Below are 19,379 nucleotides of genomic sequence, written 5' to 3'. Positions count from 1 at the left end.
ACTACGTGTCTGAGTCTAATTGCAGTTATTGTTCTCAGTGCTGCAGTGTGGACAATGACCCCTACGAGGAAGCGTGACAAACTGAGAAATCCTGCTGCTGTAAACAGCATCAACTGTTCTCCCCTCAGTGACATTCTCCTGTTAGTGACATTCTGGATCATCTGTTCAAAAGTGTTCAACAAGTGACTATTAAAGGCAGAACCTGAGCATGGGTAGAGGAAATAATGCGAATTTTGACGTGAAATTCGCGCCGGTGGGTTTAGGCAGTTGCCTCCAGGAGTATTGCCGGGCGGTGTAATGATGTGAGCAGCTGTATTGCCCTCTAGTGACAGGTGAAGAAATTCTTCTCCATGCAATAGGTAGCACCGTCAGACGCTTTCCAGACGCATAGTTAAGACAGGTATCGGCAGTAAAAAGTTCTTCTGGAAGCTTTTGTAATTTGGAGAGCCATTCACAGGAGCGACCTTGGAATTTGAAATCTGACTCAGGGTTTTGTCACCTTTCGTGCAGGATTTCTGCATTTTCCAAAGATTAGCAAGAAAAAATGGATGGCCCACATGGTAACTAAAGCTTCAAAACAGTGCTGGTGAGAAATACAAAGAAGTCACTAAGGAGGATTAAACATTTTAAGGATCGCTGCTGCTATTAAAACTGTATCATTTGAAATTGTGTCCTAGGCATACAGATTACAGCTTCATGTTCTTTGCACTGACATAACACCAAGGACCTGACAATCAAATTTCTGGTGTGGGAAAAACATGAGATAAAGGCTTTCTCAAGTGAAATGGACCAGACAAGTGAGTTCAGTACAAGTGGCAACACAGACACATCAATTTGACAGGACAGCACAGACCTGGATTAGTGCAAACGCAGATACCAACCACTTGAACAAATTACAATGAAGCCATTCTGGTGTGTAATACCCACACTGATGAATTAATAGGCTGATATTAGTATATCGAAAGATAGATTCCCTGCATGAAAGAGCACAAAGGCACCAGAAATCGCTCAAGCATTCACCAACTTATTAGTTGTCTCTACCATGCAGGCAATTCTCAACTGAGGCTTGTGGTTTTGGTTCTTAAATTCTCCTCCCCTCCATCCCAGCACAAGGATTACCCCTGGAGTAGAAAGGGATACCCTGCTGTTTCTGGTAATCTGCAATTAGCAAATGATCCCGAGGGGGACTGTCAGCAGCTGGTATAGTTTAAAGCTGTCCAGACAAGCACTGAATTAGCTGGAGAATCTGGAACCGCAACAGGCTGCCTGGCAAGCCTCTCACTCATCCCATCCTGCAAACAGCACAATCTGCATACAGGAGAGATTTTGAGCTTCTGTATCCCAACACTTTGTCATGTGCTATGGTGGAACAGATCAGTTCTGCTAACCTGTTGAAGCATGGGAATGTGATCTCATTCAAGACAAATTGCCTTGAGTGGTGTGTGTTGGGTATTGTAATACAATTGTAAAATGTTTCAGGTTTATCTTTCTCTTCTTAAATTGGTTTACACTTGCCCTTTCAGCAGTTCACACAGAGTTAGATTTGAAAATAAATTATCCTTGGAATGGGAGAACTTAATTTTGTACCTGTGGTACAATGGGTCCCTGGGCATGTAAGAACACATGACTAAGAATAGAGGAAGCCAGGAAGGCTTGATGGAAAGTACAGTGGGCCAGGGACTGGTGTATGTCAGGGAAGTAAATGGGAAGAAGGAAGGTGAGGAATATCACAGAGGTCTTGATAAGGTGGGAGAAGTGGACCTGGGGAGAAGGGGCTGGAATGTAGAAGGATTATAGATACTATTGTTGGGAAAAAACAATTGAGAGGATTTAAGGGGTCATATGGAAAAGGACTGAGAGCAGTCTTTCTGCTCACTAACATCTTGCTAATCTGATCCCAAGATAATAAAATTTCAGGGATTTAAGATGTTGACATAGCAACTTGTCAGCCCTGCTCATTTGTATATGAAATGCACTGCAAGTTAATACCATGGAAATTACAGAGATTCTTCATAGATGATTTCTTGTTGATATTAAGCAAGACATTTGAGTAATCTGAAAATTGTCCCAAGAACTGGACTCATTTCATCTTTCAACATTTGGAAAATTTGTCAAGCTTTGGAATAGCATTTTGCCATTTTTGCTAATTACCTTCAGATCAAAATATCTTCCTAATTGCTATTGTCAAGAACAATGCAACACTCTTACTCACAGCTATGGCTAGGCTGTCTCCTTAAACAAAACTCCTCCAGGCCACTGAACGTATCTGTTTCAAGTAAACAATGGTGCCATTTCCTGAACAAGAAATTAAGACATTTTTGGAAAACTTCATTGTGTAATAAAACAATCCCCTATTTCTCTGCACTGATTTATGCATAATGGGCCTCTACACAGACAACCAAGTAAACAGCATGTGCAGAAATCTCCTGTCAGTGAAAAGTACACATTGTGATGTTTTGAACTAACCTTTTTCTTTTGAGAGAAAAATGAAAAGGGAGCTTTCAAGATATACAATATCTACAAATTTGCTGATCAGCAGTTAAAAATGAATGTTTAGTGGTGCAATAAACATAGCACTTGCTTGACCTTGCTGAAAGCAGCTGGCAAGTCTTTTTTTGGCTTAATCTATACTGTCTCTGCACTGGTTAGACTGTCATTTCTTAAACCATATGGCTCTACCAAGGCTGCATTTCTCTGAAGATACGGGTGTGGTTTTGTGGCCAGCTTAAATCAACCTAAAACTGTGCTTTCCCTGAGAAAGGCATCCCTGCACCCAATGCTGCTGCGTCCCTTTTGCCAGTGTGAGCACTCAAGCAGCTGTGTGGTCAGTTGGATTGGGGACCTGCTGCATCTGGAAGCTAACCCAAACACACTCACACAGTCCAAAAAATCTCTTCATTTTCACCTGGCTCAGCTCCCTGGTTCAGACCAGACAAGCACTGGTGTTGCCTGAGGGAGCAGAAGGGCTGCATAGCCCATGGACAGTAAGAACAAGTTGGGAGTGAGCTGCTGGCTAGTGGTAGGCAGGTATGTGATTCCACAGGTTGGAAGGGAGTTTCTTCAGAAGAATGAGTTGAACTCAGAAGAGAGAGACTTATGCTGTGCTTCAGTTCTGGCAATGGCTAATGCCTTAGAGATAGGCTGGACATGAAATCCTATTACTGTCCTACCCCACTAATGGTACTGGAATAGTAATGTTGAATTTACCAGTCGATTAATTCCTGCTTGTCAAGCAGTTTGGTAATGGCAATTAAATAAAAATTAGAGAAAGAGAATGCTCTTTCAAATGTGGAAACCTCTGCAAGACTTGGTCTGATACCATTGCTTGTTCTGTATAGAAAGTGGTAATATAGAATCATAGAATAGTTAGGGTTGGAAAGGACCTTGAGATCATCTAGTTCCAACCCCCCTGCCATGAGCAGGGACACCTCACACTAAACCATATCACCCAAGGCCCCGTCCAACCTGGTCTTGAACACCGCCAGGGATGGAGCATTCACAACCTCCCTGGGCAACCCATTCCAGTGCCTCACCACCCTTACAGGAAAGAATTTCCTCCTTATATCCAATCTAAACTTCCCCTGTTTAAGTTTGAGCCTGTTACCCCTTGCCCTATCACTACAGTCCCTAATGAAGAGTCCCTCTCCAGCATCCTTGTAGGCCCCCTTCAGATACTGGAAGGCTGCTATGAGGTCTCCAAGCAGTCTTCTCTTCTCCAGGCTGAACAGCCTGTCTTCATACAGGAGGTGCTCCAGTCCCCTGATCATCCTCGTGGCCCTCCTCTGGACTTGTTCCAACAGTTCCATGTCCTTTTTATGTTGAGGACACCACACCTGCACACAATACTCCAGGTGAGGTCTCACAAGAGCAGAGTAAAGGGACAGGATCACCTCCTTCGACCTGCTGGTCATGCTCCTTTTGATGCAGCCCAGGATACAGTTGGCTTTCTGGGCTGCAAGGGCACACTGCCTGCTCATGTTCATTTTCTCATCAACCATCACTCCCAAAATATGGATAGTTCCTCCATGAGCCTTCCAAGACAACCTGTCATGACAGAAAGCTTATTAAGGTTATCTAGATACAATCAGTATTTACAAACACAGCAGCCGTCACAAAAATAATAACCTTTATTCACAAATGTTTGTAAGTCCACTGAGAAAAGCTGCTCTCCTGGTGGTAATGGAGACTGGCTAAAGAGCAGCCCTTAAGAAGACAAAACCTGGACAGAAAGAAAAGAATCTTCCAGTCCTCAAGCTTTGAAGGTGGTTTATTTGAGGTCATGTATAACCTCATCAGAAAATCAAACATCAGGATGAAAGTTGTTGCTGACACCGGAAAACTTTTCCCCCCCCTAGTTCATGTTTTACAGAATGATGAGAAAATTGTAGAAGTAGTCAAGCTTTGATATGGAGTAGGAATGACCAGGTAAGCTTTAGTTTTGTCTTGGCTCATTGACTTTTTATATAATGAAGCTTCTTTTTCAATTAAGACTTTAAAGTTATTTCTTGCTTCAGAATGCTTTGTACTTAAACTAAATCATGTAAGAATCATTTTGCTACCACAATGCTTCCCTAATAGAGCAATTTTTTCCTGTCAAATCCAGGCTTAGAGAAGATATGCAGGATAAGGGATGCTCTTGCATTCTTGGCACATTGTTGGAATGGATGTTTCAAAACAGCACGTATTATAGCAGCCTTAAGCATGGTCATCAGGAACCAAACTGACATCTGAGCAAGCCCCAGACTGATAGAATTTCCTATGCCAGCTTCAGAAGGAGACAAATCTTGGGGGTCAAATGTCTTCATTTGTATTTTATTAATATATGAACGTGTAAATGTAATATAAAGTTCTCCATTGTGAATGAGGATTTCAAGTGTAGCCTCATCTTATTTGCATTAGTAATCCTTTTTGGCAGTCTCCTGCGCAGGAAGTCTGAAAATACACAAGAAAAACATGAATTCCCCAGAGAGCCTGTGGTAAGGAGATCACAATGTTAAGATAACTTGGAGGTTGCCCTCATTTCAAGACATCTAGGGAAATCTCCATAACAGATAACAAGGCTGGATGTTGAATGCACTGCAAAGATTGACATATTGCATACCAAAAGCTTTTCTGTAGTCAATTGTTTCTCATGTAGTTTTAATTATTGTTCATCCCACAGGGTTTTTAATGATGATTATGGAGCCTCAATCTACCCTTTCCATTACACAGAGTAACTTTCTGGGAGCTTTTCTTTACCAGAATTGTTCCTGTGCAAGCCTAGCTACATGAAAGATTCTGTCTTCAATCAAAGATTGGACTGTTCAGAGAATTACTTGGCCCTTAAAACTATCTTGCCGTAGGCTAATACTTCAAATTGCACTATATAGTATCAAAATTGCTGTAGATTGCCATGGATATAGATATTTGATCACTCAAAAAAATATCTGCCTTCTTTGAACATAAATTATTTCATCTTGTCCTAATATTCATAGATCTATTTTGCTCTGGAATTTGGTATTATTTCAAAGTGGTTATCACAATTATAAATGTATTACAATATAAGCCTAATGTGATTGCTGGCTTGCAGAGTCATGGTACAGATCTGAGCTTCATGCCAGCAGTTAAATATTTTACAGGACTGGAATGTTAGCCAGTTCTTATGTGAACTGAAGAAAGTGCTTTGTTTTACTTTACCTATAATAATTTTAAATAATGGACTAAACTTAAAGAAGAACCTGGCAAAACTTGCATAAGATGTAAGCTCTATTAACATAAACTAAGATTTTTTACTTGTCCTGGTTTCTTTAGATTCACATTTCATGAGACTGCACCTCTAAATTTGGCCTCTTAGTCTAAATGTAACCAAAATGGGTACTCGGTCTACTAGGTCATTTTACCAGGTTTATTTCTTTATCTTAAAATAAAGGATAATTTATTTTCATTGCATGTGAGAGGAAAAAAGAAAATCACAAAAGCTATTATTCCTTGCGTAAGTTTGTATCAAGGACATTCCTTATAAAAGGACGAAAATTTATTTCTTCCTCTCCAGCCAGTGTTGTCCTAATTCCTCTCAGCAATTTTTGTACTTTTGTCTAGATCTAGATTTACAAAAAAGATGTTTATCTGTTGTCCAGCCTTACCCAGCTGCAAATAGAGAATCTGAGCCAGTAAATCACACAACCATATGTTCCAACTTTAAACTTATGCCAAAGTTTTCTTAACTTCAATCAAAGTTAAGTGCATTATTAAGATGTGTGCTGTCTTGTAGGAGACAGAATAGGCTTGGGAACTTTCCTAGTTGGGGCTTCTACTGTTCTGGAAATGTCTGTCTTCATTACTCATCCCAGAGTTTGCATTGCTTTAAATAAGCCCAGAGTTGATGCATGGACATACACATCTGTAATTTCTATTGTGTCTTCTTTTAATGATTTGGGCTCAGAGTTCTGGTCATCATTAATTCCTCCCATCCTATTTTGAAACAAAACTTTAGTGAGTTGCTAGGCCAGTAGTGATTCATGAGGTTTCCCTGTCCTATATGGGCATTTTATCTGGTTAAAGCATGATGTTGTTTACTCTTCTTGTGTTTAGAATCATAGAATCATAGAATAGTTAGGGTTGGAAAGGACCTTGAGATCATCTAGTTCCAACCACCCTGCCATGGGCTGGGACACCTCACACTAAACCATATCACCCAAGGCCTCGTCCACCCTGGTCTTGAACACCGCCAGGGATGGAGCATTCACAACCTCCCTGGGCAACCCATTCCAGTGCTTCACCACCCTTATAGGAAAGAACTTCTTCCTTATATCCAATCTAAACTTCCCCTGTTTAAGTTTTAACCCGTTACCCCTTGTCCTATCACTACAGTCCCTAATGAAGAGTCCCTCTCCAGCATCCTTGTAGGCCCCCTTCAGATACTGGAAGGCTGCTATGAGGTCTCCACGCAGCCTTCTCTTCTCCAGGCTGAACAGCCCCAACTTCCTCAGCCTGTCTTCATACGGGAGGTGCTCCAGTCCCCTGATCATCCTCATGGCCCTCCTCTGGACTTGTTCCAACAGTTCCATGTCCTTTTTATGTTGAGGACACCACACCTGCACACAATACTCCAGGTGAGGTCTCACAAGAGCAGAGTAAAGGGGCAGGATCATCTCCTTCGACCTGCTGGTCACACTCCTTTTGATGCAGCCCAGGATACGGTTGGCTTTCTGGGCTGTGAGCACACACTGAAGCTGGCTCATGTTTTTTTTCTCATCAACCAACACCCCCAGTCCTTCTCTGCAGGGCTGCTCTGAATCTCTTCTCTGCCCAACCTGTAGCTGTGCCTGGGATTGCTCCGACCCAGGTGTAGGGCCTTGCACTTGTCATGGTTAAACTTCATAGGGTTGGCATCAGCCCACCTTACAAGCATGTCAAGATCCCTCTGGATGGCATTCCTTCCCTCCAGTGTTTACTTTCTATTCAGAACTGATTAATGCGGAAAAAATCTTACTCCAGTCTCTTCAAGGAATTAAAGACATGGGAATGATTTTTCTTTCTGCTTCACTAAAGATTGTACACTCTCTAGACTCATTTTTGCATTGCCCTGTGCCATTTTTGTACATCAAGTTAATTGAAGAGTATGCAAGAGTGATACATATTTTCCATACATTTGGCACTGATATGTTGACTGGGCCGTGGAGAATAGGTCTACTGTCATGTGACATTCTGCAAAGGCCATGGGCAAGGAAAATGAAAACAGAGCTGCTCCGAAAGCTTTGTATTTATTTAATTGATGAATTATGTCAGTAGGGTTAATTAGAAAGATATGGTGCTTGTACTTCTGCTGACTTTAGCTGAACTTGTAGGTAGCGATAGCTTGTTCAAAAGGTTTATTGGAAGTCAAAAATGCTCTAAAAACAAGGCAATAATGCATGTATCATAAACATGGTATGAACAATGATTTATGTGCATGGAGTAACTGATGTTGAACTAGCAACTTCATGACATTTCATGACAGAATACAGAGGCTATGATAAATGGGTTTTGCTTCTAGCTGCTAGAAAGTCAACCATCACCATATTGTTGTCTACGTATGCTGTGACAAGCAGTTTATTACTGGTTTTACTACTTGCCACAATGCTTGCCACAGTTCCAGTAACTGAATGAACTTGAAACCAGAGGGGCTGGCATCCCTGGCCAGTGGGAAGGGCAGGCCTCAGAGATGAGGGAGCTGTCTGGGGATTAAAAGAACTCTCAGGTTTTCAGTTAGGGTGGGTCTGTCAGCATCTGTCTCTCACTTCCTTACTCTCTCTGGGCAGAAACGACCTCAAAAAATGTCCACAGGAAAGTGTTATGAAAACAGATATATTTCCAATAAATATTTTTTCTTTCATGAGACGGGATATGCTTTGATGAACTCTGAATGTTAATGGAAGATTTTAGTTTATATTCTCCACCCTATTCTGCAAATCTCAGACATGGTTTTAATTTCAATATGGTTAAATGTACAAAGGAATAGTTTTTAACACAATATATTAGTTTTTCCCTTTGAAGTATCTTCTATTTATGAGTTCATAAATGTTCGTGTTGAATGTCTTATTCTAGATAAGATTAAGTTCTCTGAGTAGGATTGATATTTATGTTGATTGCAGTTTAAGTAGTGGTCCTCTATGTGATACACACACAGAACTGAAAACTATTAGTAGAATTGTAAAATCTAGCATAGAATAAAGATTTCTCGCACAACTCTGATACTTTGTGCCTGTATTATGATATTCATATGAACTTATTTCTTTTCTGTACCCAGGACCTTTATTTTGGTCAGAGTACACAATAAGTATTGCCACTTGATGAGCAACTATTGAATATTTTGTTTTATATTCATTTTTCAGTGGGTGGCCTGTTTTCATCTGTTATATCAGTCAAAATTCAAAATATTTTGGGTGTTCCCTTTAAAATGGGAGACTAGTGATGGAATTGGGTATTTTGTTAATTCAATCCCTTTCATCTAGAAAGAATGGACAGTCACGAAGTGATATTTTGCCGAACTCAGTAGGAGTCAGACAAGAAGCATTTTCTTTTCTTACATTTTCAAGAAACACTGGCACTAATTCTGTTTGCTGTTAGTTTCTGTCCCGCTTCCACTGGCATCTTCATCAAACAGTACCAAGTTCCCTCCAACTACTCTTCACCTAGACAGGGGGCTCATCTTCTGATCAAATTCATATATAACCTGTATTTGCAGCTGACTTACTTTCAGAAGAAATGTAGTCTTTCTATTTTGTATTCCAGGTGAACTTTAAACACAATTTCATTTATGTGATATTGGTGCATTTACACAGACCACTATTTTAACTACAAAAAGACATTCCAAAGCCTGTTAGGATGAACAAATAATTAATTTCCTTGGGGTTTAGTTTTGTAATGTTCATAAAAATGGACTAAGAATAATTCACAAGCATTAACACATATTCATATGCCTCTCTGAAGACTGATCTTATCCTAATTTTACAAATGAGGCACTGGAGCACATAAAAGATAGGATCAAAAGTTTTCATCAGTCTTAGGAGCCAGTGTGAAACACCAGAATTTTTTATTTTTGAGGATAGTCAGCATTATTTTCTTTTCTTTGTGCTTAAAAGAAAACTATCACTGTCTTCAGCTGCAGCTGTAAATACTGGAGACTTTGACAAATTTAACTCCTCCATATTTTTCAGGTCCAAAAAAATTAGGAACATGGCACATCTGGTAAGTACTTTTATGAAGTAGCATCCCATAGCACAGGCTGAGACATAATCCTGTTCAGCTGGACAGTATTTGCACCCTTAAACATATAACTATGTTTTCTTCTGGCACTCCATAGTCTCAGATAATCCCTTCCAGCTTCAGCAGCAAATGTGACTAGATTTAGCTATGACTTACTTGCAGCCTAAATTCACGTGTCATTTAGTAAGTCTGTTACAGGGCCTACACATGAAGGAGGCAGGAAAAGGATGTATGGACACTCTAGTTAGCAGTGATACTCTTTTAGTGAAGAGACTTCTTACCTAATCTTCCACCTGAAAAATCCAAAACAGATAGAAAAAACAGGTATTCAGTCCTGTGAAATGTCATCCTCTGTACAGTTCATGAACAAGGTTATATTTGTTTTCTGCCAGTTGAGTTAATGAGACTAGCAATGACTTATTACCTCTTGTGTCAACACGTACACCTGGGACAGTGCCAGCACCTTTCAAAGATATTTGGTGCCATCCAAGATTTGGGAACCTTAGGGATCTTTTCTTGGCCCTGAGGAGAGCACAGAAGCTTACCTCACCCAGCTCTCACCCATTTTGACTTCTCATACCCTCTGAACACTGGCTTCTTACTTTTCTGGTCTGATGCATCCTGGTGCTTGGCCTCTTTTTCCAGTTCCATTTTCTTTACCTAGCAAGAGTCACAATACATACCAAAGACATTCCTAGGCCCAGATTGCTTCCCTTTACCGTAAATAGGCTATTACATTACTTCTGTATTTTTCCACCCACTGTAGTTACTGATTGATTTTTAGCTGTGTTCTGGATATAGAGGAGAAGCTGCATACCTCCGACAGAATCTGACACCCAGAAATGTGAATGCTAGAAGTGCTTATCTGCCTCAGAGCTATCACTGTGACTTCTTTTCTGTACAGACAACAGCATGAAAAACATTCTTTCACTTTCATCAGGCCTATCAAAGTCCCGTGCTTACATTTCAACTCACACCATTGTATTCAACTGAATACTCGAAGAATTCAAATAGACTGAACTCCTCTACCTCCAAATGAATATAACTATTGTCATGCTAGGTAAATCTAGGCAACACTTAAATGCTTACATGCTGTCTTTTTCCAGGGTGCATAACATTAGTCAGTTAATTTGCTTGTTTCCTATCACTTCTACCTACCTTATTTATATATTAGCTCAAATGAATTATTGCACAAGTATTTGGTAGCTGCTATTCTTTTTGTTACATGGACTATCATCTTGTCATATTTGCTAAAAGCCTAATAATCTGCAAAGACAACACTTTGAAGACTGAAAAATAAAGGGAACTAAACCATTTGCTGTAGAATCTTCAATCGGCCTTATTTTCCCTTTCAGTCTGATTACCAACCAATCATGAGTTACCCAGCAAGTTGTAAGGGCACTCTTTGATTGTTCTTACAGGCTACCAGTGTTTTTTTCCTTTCTTTCCATTAACGCAGGGGAAAAAAAACCTGATGGCCTTCTCAGAAACATTAGGAAGCAGTCTAGGTCATACAAGCCAAGCCATTCTAACCATTCACTGATCAGCTGCTTCTCTTCTCTTAGACACCAGTGTGCCTTTGTATCATCAGTGACCACAATCTTTCAAGCCTTTAGTGACTTTCAACTCTTGTCATTTCTATTTTACTTGCTATTGCCCCACTAATAGGACTCTGAGAGTGCAATAAGGCATAATAAATACTTTGTGGGTTTTATTTCTTTGTAAAATATGAAGGAAATTAGGAAAACATGAATAAAATTTCCACTCTATGTCAGGTCTTCAGGATAAAAAAAAATTATACTGGGACTTTTCAGAACCCTGGCTTGCTGATCTAACAGATGACACTGATTTTCTGTGTCATGCCAGCTACTCATCTCAACTTCAACATCTAATTTGAAAGAAGTTGCATATTTTTATATACTGCAATGTATGAATTCTCATGAATTTGACATCTTCTCCTCTTTGTTCATATAATTCTCCCCTTTTGTTCATGTTCTGATTCAACACTATTCATCCAGCAAAAAAATCTGAGCACCTGAGGATATTACCAAGAAAACACAAAAAGCATGAGTTGCCAAGAAATTCATACATGTGAAGGCTTTGATGTATTTATGTAACAGCAGCAAATAAATGGGTCCAATAAATTTGTATAAATAACGACATGGTTCATGACTAACGACCTAAGCTTCTTGTAGTTCCTTATTCCTTATTCACAAAGAAAACAGTGGATCAAATTCAGGTTTGCATAGATACGAGTCCCTTCAGGCTCCTGGCAGATATATCCACTTATGTAACGGCTGAATTAAGTCTAAATATATATATATATATTTAAAGATTAAATATGAGTTTCATAAGGAAGAAGATACTGGAAGTAGAAGGAAAGTTTTCATATTAAATACTAGAATACATAAATATATAAAACTTCTCATACACAGAAAAATTACATTATCAGGACATTTAAATCAAAATAGTCAAATATTAATGCAACACAAATATTAGAGTATCAAAATGCAAGGCAAGAACGCTACATTTTTTGGAAAGTCACAGAATCCAGACCTTAAGACTAAACCCAGTCTTGGAACTGTCTGTCTTGACTCATCCTTTTCTCTGTAAAAAGGACAAACCCAACACTTCATACTTTGAAAAGACTCAAAATTCAGAACCGTAGTTCCATGCCTAGTTACAGCTTAGGCTGTCCATGAAGTAAATTGCCAGGAGGCTCATAAACACATTTAATACAAAGTGATTTTAAAAACAGTAGAGGCAGAACAAAAGAGCTTTTCACTAAAACTTCCTATAACAAACTCTCCCATTGCAGAAAAATACTGTCAATCACTCCATTACAATCAGAAAAAGCTTTTTTTTTAAATTGAATCATCAAACAAACTGCTTATCCTGCTGGTGCGAAGTTGCCTCAGGGCACAGAAGAGAATATGCAGCAGCCCTGTTTCACCTTTGGCTCTTTCAACTTGTACATGTAAGAAAAGACTGAAATCCAACTTGGCATTCCTTTTGCTTAAAATTTATTTTATGGACATTTCAAAATGATCTGAACAATGCTTTGGGAAAATCAGGCAAACCAGGCACCAAATTAAAAACTACAAGAAGTATGTAGTGAATCTATGGTTACGCCTTGCAAACAAAAAACAGAAAAAGAGGGTAAGTTTACTATAGCCCTGTATGGAGTGCTGAAAATGCTTCTATTTTGCCTAAACTGCCATATATTTAATTTGGTCTTATCTTACAGGTGTTCTGCACTTCATCCTATCATAAATGCTGTAGTTCCGCTGATGTTATTGTAGCTCCACAAACAATAAGTTAAGGTAAGTTAAGGTAAATAAAGAAAAATGCAGACAGAATATTTAAAATATATGAGCATATAATTCAGGATTTATCAGTTTAAATTATTGTTACAATTCCCCAAAAGTTTCAATAGAGAAGACTATAAGCACCATAGTACACAACTAGGACCTGACACAGGAGGCTAAGGTGACCCTTCAATTTTCTTGGGAAATAGATTGCTAGATCTCTGTTACATGACACTAAGGCTGCTCTTGCAAACTATGGTGTGAATAATTCTGCATAATAAATTAATTGAGTGAAGAGTCACACAACAGTCATCCTGCATCAGTAAATGATCATCTCTGTCATGGCTTATGTGGCTGACACCAACTGGTATTAGGTATTGCATATCTTTGTAATGACGAGGCTCTCTAGATGCTTTTTTGAACAAGTTTCCTGAGAGGACTCACACGTCATGCTCCCTTACCCTTCACTAGCAGTCTTTTCAAAATCACCCTGCTTTGCAAGGGTATTTTTCTATGCTCTGAAAGATTTAATATTGTTCGTAAGCCACTACCACATCACTATTCCCTTCTGGTATGGACTGTTACTGTGTTAGTCCTCTGTATTCACAGAACTAAGCTACAGTAGTGCTTTTGTCCTGCCATTCTGGGATGCACATCACTGAGCCAATCTTGTCCTTTCACTGATGGTATCTGGACTGTCCTGAGGTCTGGGACACTGCAGTTTTGTTTCCATTTCTCTGACTATATGCTTTGTGATGCAGTTCTCTACCAGCATGCCCTTTCCATTCTGGTGCACAGGAATTTGCCCCCAGAATCTTTCTTCAGTTGAAGGCAAGTTTCTACAAAATCTGTTGCATCACAAACTTACTACTCTGAAAAGCAAAGAAGCTGAAAGAAGAGCTGACTCCAGAAGAAACTACTGTAGGGACAGCCCATGAAACCTGGTTCTATATGTGGCCTCATAGATTGTTTAGAAATGCGCCAGCTGTGTATGTAAATCTCTTCAATGTATAAACTAACAAAAAAAAAATGTGTAAGTGTAATCTCCTAAAAGGGGTGTGATTACATGACATGCATAGAAATGACCCATCCTATAGCAGGTATTTCTAATGTTACATACACAGTGTTATTACTGGCAACCAAAACTTCCCTTTGTGATAGTCTGCAAGCTGCAAGCTCTATCACTTACAGAAAGGACATATCAGAAACAAAGGATACACGCTTTTATCTAAAAGCTCCTGATTAGGACTGAGTAAAGGCTCTTCTAGGAGTCATCTGCTACTTCCTACCTGGTCCTGCATTGTAATGATGGTTACAGGCCAGTGGATAGCCTGTAATTCACAGATTAGGTGTATTGCCGTTACTCATTTTGCTAAGCATATAATTTTTATATCCAAAACAATCTGCACAGTTAACAAAAATCATTATAACAATTAAAATGCCAGCTGTAAAAGGGAAAGCCCCATTTGAAAATGCTTGTAGCTGTGGAAAGCAACCATTAGGAAGGATCCCCACCATGGCTGCATTGTGAGTAATCTTATTTCAACAGAGTGTAATTTCTGGAACGCTACCTAGCTGACAAATCCAGTAAAGGCAGGGTGTTCTAGCATGTACCTCAGTAATTTAGCAGGTATCTAAAGGCACTAGTTTAAAGTTATCAAACAACTGCCTTCACGTAATGGAGTTCGATGGTCATTTCTATGCGTATCACATAATTGTAATCATGACCTGTCACTGTAGTTACTTTAAAACATAAGTAATCATCTGATGGCTGCAGGTGCAGGTCTTCATGGATGTTTTGCACAGGCTGATTTGTGATTTAACCTAACAATATGTGGACAGTCAAACCATCCAGAAAATTTTCTCTTGCTCTAATCTGTTTTGACTGACAAAGAGCAAGGTTAAAGCAGAACATATTTTGGGTTATCACACCCTGAACGAGTAGGTGGATTTGAGATTATGTGACTCCAGTGGCAACATGTCTTTCTTTTAACACAGTTGTACATTTCTAACATTACCCAGTTGGATCTTTGCAAATAAAACACACCTAATTTTTCATTAAATTGCTTGCATATTGTACACACAGAGAAAGGTTTGATTACCACAAATGACAAACCTCTGATTTTGACCATGTATTTGCTTTCCATCAGCTTCCTTCCATAAACATTTAAAAATATCCCCCATACAGCTCTTCACAAAGTGACATTTTTTCCTAACCTCAATGCTGCAAAACTAAAGATGATGTTACCAGCCTTTCAAAGTAGGTGTTACCATAATAAGCGTTTCTATAATTAACTGATTCGCCTTTTCTTTTTCATAATGCTCAACATTTCTCATACACAAAGTCCCATCTACCTGCATATACTTTGTTACAGACATAGACATTGTTCATTTATGTTCTAGCGATCTTTTTGTCATGGCTCCTTTAATAACTGAAGTACATTTATCCTCACTAAGAGAAACAGTTTAACATGTTTGTAGATGGAGATGTGGTTAAAGTGGCATCTATTTCTCCATGCTACCTTAATTTTTCTCTTGTTTTTTAAGTTCAGCTAAAGCAATGAATCTGATAATACTACATCTTTTCCCTTTCACTTACACATAAAACCAGAAAACCCCCCACAGTTAAAACAAAGATAAGCAACCTCTCTCCCCTCTGGTGAGTTTCTGATTTCTGCTTATCAGTCTTTACTTCATGTATGTTACCCATTGCTTCCACCTCTTCTCTACAACAAAAGATGAACTTTATGACTGAACTTAAATCAACAGTCCCTCTTTCCATAATCAGAAAAATTGGCTTCAGCACATCAGTTGGAAACACACACTTACAGAGCTGACTTCTGGCTTTCAAAGCCAACTGTATTGCTCTTCAGTAAGAATAGAATTAATTCTCTCAACTCTCCAAATACACATGTCAAACGTACAATTCTCTGAGCTCTTAACCACTTCAGTACCAACAGTGCTTATTCAGGTCCTCATATGAAACCTCTTCTTTCTCTTTTCGCTGATTACTGTGCTGCCAATATACACATTCCTCCAAGTTCCTGCATGTGCTCACATATTTATTTGAAAACACATTACTGATTTTTGTAATACTACCGTCCTTAAACCTGAACTATTTTTTGTCTTGCTACCTCTCAGATTTGCTTATCTTGAATCTCTCATTTTAATTGTCTTAAATTTGCTAACAATTGGGAATATTTTTGTGTATAGCTCTCTTTTTTTATTCCACAAATGTAAAACTGAAGCAACAACTGAAAACGTGGGAAAAAACCCAAGCCCAAGAAAAGTAAACAGTTCTCTTTTTTTTTATTTCTCCCTCATTTTTTTTCTGTTGCATGAATTCATGCTTCTTTATTATACTGCTGGATATGCCAATATCTGGCAGTTAATTGAAGCAATATCCCAATATTCAGCAGCCTCCAAGGACTTCTTACTCCTTTTTCACCCCATAATACCACCAGATTGGAGAGTCTTCCACAGTGGCCTAATTGTAATTTTACTATGAAGCCCCAGGAAGGCCCTTTGTATAAACTCTAAATCATCTCTTTCTCTGGAGGTTTTCTCTTACTTGGTCATCCTCCAGGCTAGTACAGCTTTTCTTATTCCTACTTATGGTTTCTCCATGGTTTCTCTCTTGTGCCTTTTATTTTAGGAACAGGGAGTAGAAAACTTATTTTCTCCTCTTGGAATGTCTGTGTGTTTAGTGGAAGACAGAAACCTGATCACAGCCTGGTCAGCATGGGAACAAACCTAGTCTTTCCTAGGAAACATTTTTACCAATCACTACCCGATTGCTACTTAGCTGTTATTTTGGGAGTCAGTTTGTAGTTTACTCCAGCAGCAGCAGCAACAAGGAGGATAAATGGGAAACAGCTTTCTAAAACTCACAGTCTCCACAAGTTATCAAAGACTCACATTTTTAATACATAAATGGAATTATCAAGATTTTCTTTTTATATGTAATGAGATGTGCTTTAATTTGGACACCTGAAAAAAAAAAAGTTTTGGCTTTCAAAGCTAACTCTATCCCCATTCAATTAGGATATTTTATTATCCATTTCTCCCTCTCAAACCTTCAAATACATATACAGCATTTGTAACAGTGCCAGGACTTTATTGGCTTGGTAAGGAACAAGCACTCAGCCCAGTTCAGAGTTGACAACCTCCGCAAATCTCTGGACAGCATCTAGCAATCTTCTCCTGATAAATCTTCCTCTTTTATCTTAAGGAACACAATTCACAGCAATGAGAAACACATGATACAATTTTTGTTGATACATCTCCAGTTTGAAAAGTTCTGAGAGCAGTCACGGATGAAACTGTTCTCTGTGTCACATTGGAAATAAATAAATTATAATTGATAAATTAATGAAGATTTCCAGTCCTATTGGAATGCTGAGCAGCATCTCAGAAAAAAAAATAGTATGGTGTTTGCAATCAGGTTTAAAAGCCAAAACTAAGTGAGGGCCTGTTTTTGTTTAGTGAAGAGTTCCAGGTCTGGATTACAGCAGTTCCACATGTTGACGTTAGAGTTTTAGGAAGATCTGCCCATGCAACATGATCCAGTCAGGACTAAAGTTATTTACTCTTTTTAATGAGATACAGATAAAATGCAACCTCAGACAAACCAACTTGATGAAAAAGACATAATTTAAACCCTTTAGCGTGATGATTCTTCTGCTTTATTTGGAAACATGCCATGAACTTGTGCTTCTGTGATCACACATCTTTCTGGTTTCCAGAGCTATTCATTCCAAAGTCATGGGGGAAATCAAACACACAAAGATGTGAAGGCTCTTTCTGCTGTGCCTTAGCAGCAGCACCTGGGTGGGCTTATCTTGGTTTTGTTTGTACAGGAGCTTTGTCATGAACATTCTGGGTGTGCTCAAAAAGGGGTAACCAATATATCTTGCCTTCATTTACAGATCTTATGGGTGGTTTTTTTTTTCAAGATCTTGGCTGCTATATGACCTCCTTACAGTGTATACAGCTTATCCTAATGTACGGCAGTGTTTTGGATATGGGCATGGTGATCTAGTTGACAGGGGTTTTTCTCTGTAATGCCTGATGTTACACTGGTGGTTCATCAGCTAAACTGTGGCCTAGACAACCTCCTCTAATTCATAATATATAGGAAATGATACACACAGGTAGTAAAAGCTGCCCAGCTTCTGGCAGCAGGAGCAAAACAAAACCACCTTATGCACGATTTGTGGTCCACCCTGGGGAGTGCAGCTGGAGGGACTCTGGGTGGGTCATGGGGCCAAAAGGGATGTACTCTGCTGGGCCAGATGTCTCTGGACACCCACTCGCTCCCAGAGCTTCATCCAAATCTCTAGACTAAAACAGCGGGTGCCTCAAAACTTTCAAAAATACCATCAATAAAGCAGCTGGCGACAGAGGACTCTGCTGAAAGACAAGGAGAATGGAAAGTCATCCTCTCAAACAAGGTGGCTGCCAGGAAGAGCACCAAGGCCCAGCTGAAGAAAATTACTGTACTCACTTTGGAAATTAAAATCACAGTGTCCAACAATACTGTTAGATGCTACTGCAATTAGTTCTTCTTGGCAACACTACTGGGACAGGCGGATGAACCTCAAGGGGGATATTTGTGGTGGAGGATGAAGTACAAGAGATGCATGCCCACATCCAGAAAAGTCTACAAAACAGACATATTCTCTCTACAACTGGACTAGCCAAATCCTGCAGCCCACAAGGAAAGGCAAACTCTTAAAGCTTGTCTTCCTCATCCTTACAAAAATGCTCAGATGTCTCATAGACGGTGAGTTTAATTCAGGAAAAGACCTGCAACTTACTCCAGTTGCAGATATCATGCACTGATATTTACACATCTTAAACTGATTATGAGGTGGAAAAAAAATACAACGCAGTTGAAAGAATTCTTTTGGGAAAGTCACATTAAGACCAAATAATTTCCCACCATTTAGCAAAACACATCCCTGGACTGTAATCACCCCTTTGAAGAGTAGGAAATCTGCCAGGTGGCAAGGACTTGGACTTTTTAATGAAGTTTCCATCTCATCTCTGTTTTCAGATTAGTGAAGAGCTGCATCTCTTCCAAAAGCTACTGGTTTCTAGTCTTTAATACTCACCTTCTACTCACTGGAAACATGAGAATTACTTCAGCTCTCAGTAAGACATCATGAAACAATGTCAAGTAATAGCTCCAGCAGTCAACAGAGTGGAAGAGATCCACTCTGTGAATCTCTTCCACAGGATGATTCACACCATCTGCATGATCACCCACTAACCCCTTCCCATCCTTCAACTGTCTGTACCCTTCCTATCTCCCCTCCCTTTCTCCCTTATTTCTTCCCACTC

The 19,379-nt window shown here is 39.3% G+C and overlaps 1 long non-coding RNA gene across 1 annotated transcript; it reads left to right on the top strand.

Moving 5' to 3' along the window:
- The first annotated feature begins 561 nt into the window (after positions 1-561).
- LOC130610010 (uncharacterized) lies at positions 562-19,114 on the top strand. The gene is made up of 3 exons (XR_008974937.1): positions 562-797; positions 12,974-13,049; positions 17,990-19,114. It is a non-coding gene; the product is annotated as an uncharacterized LOC130610010 (long non-coding RNA).
- Positions 19,115-19,379: the final 265 nt, after the last annotated feature.

Source organism: Pezoporus wallicus, unplaced genomic scaffold (genome assembly GCF_028554395.1).
Source record: "Pezoporus wallicus isolate ANWC-B61680 ecotype Strahan unplaced genomic scaffold, APGP_CSIRO_Pwel_v1 contig_5069, whole genome shotgun sequence".
Classification (NCBI taxonomy): domain Eukaryota; kingdom Metazoa; phylum Chordata; class Aves; order Psittaciformes; family Psittacidae; genus Pezoporus; species Pezoporus wallicus.
This window is presented reverse-complemented; position numbering and strand designations above follow the sequence as displayed.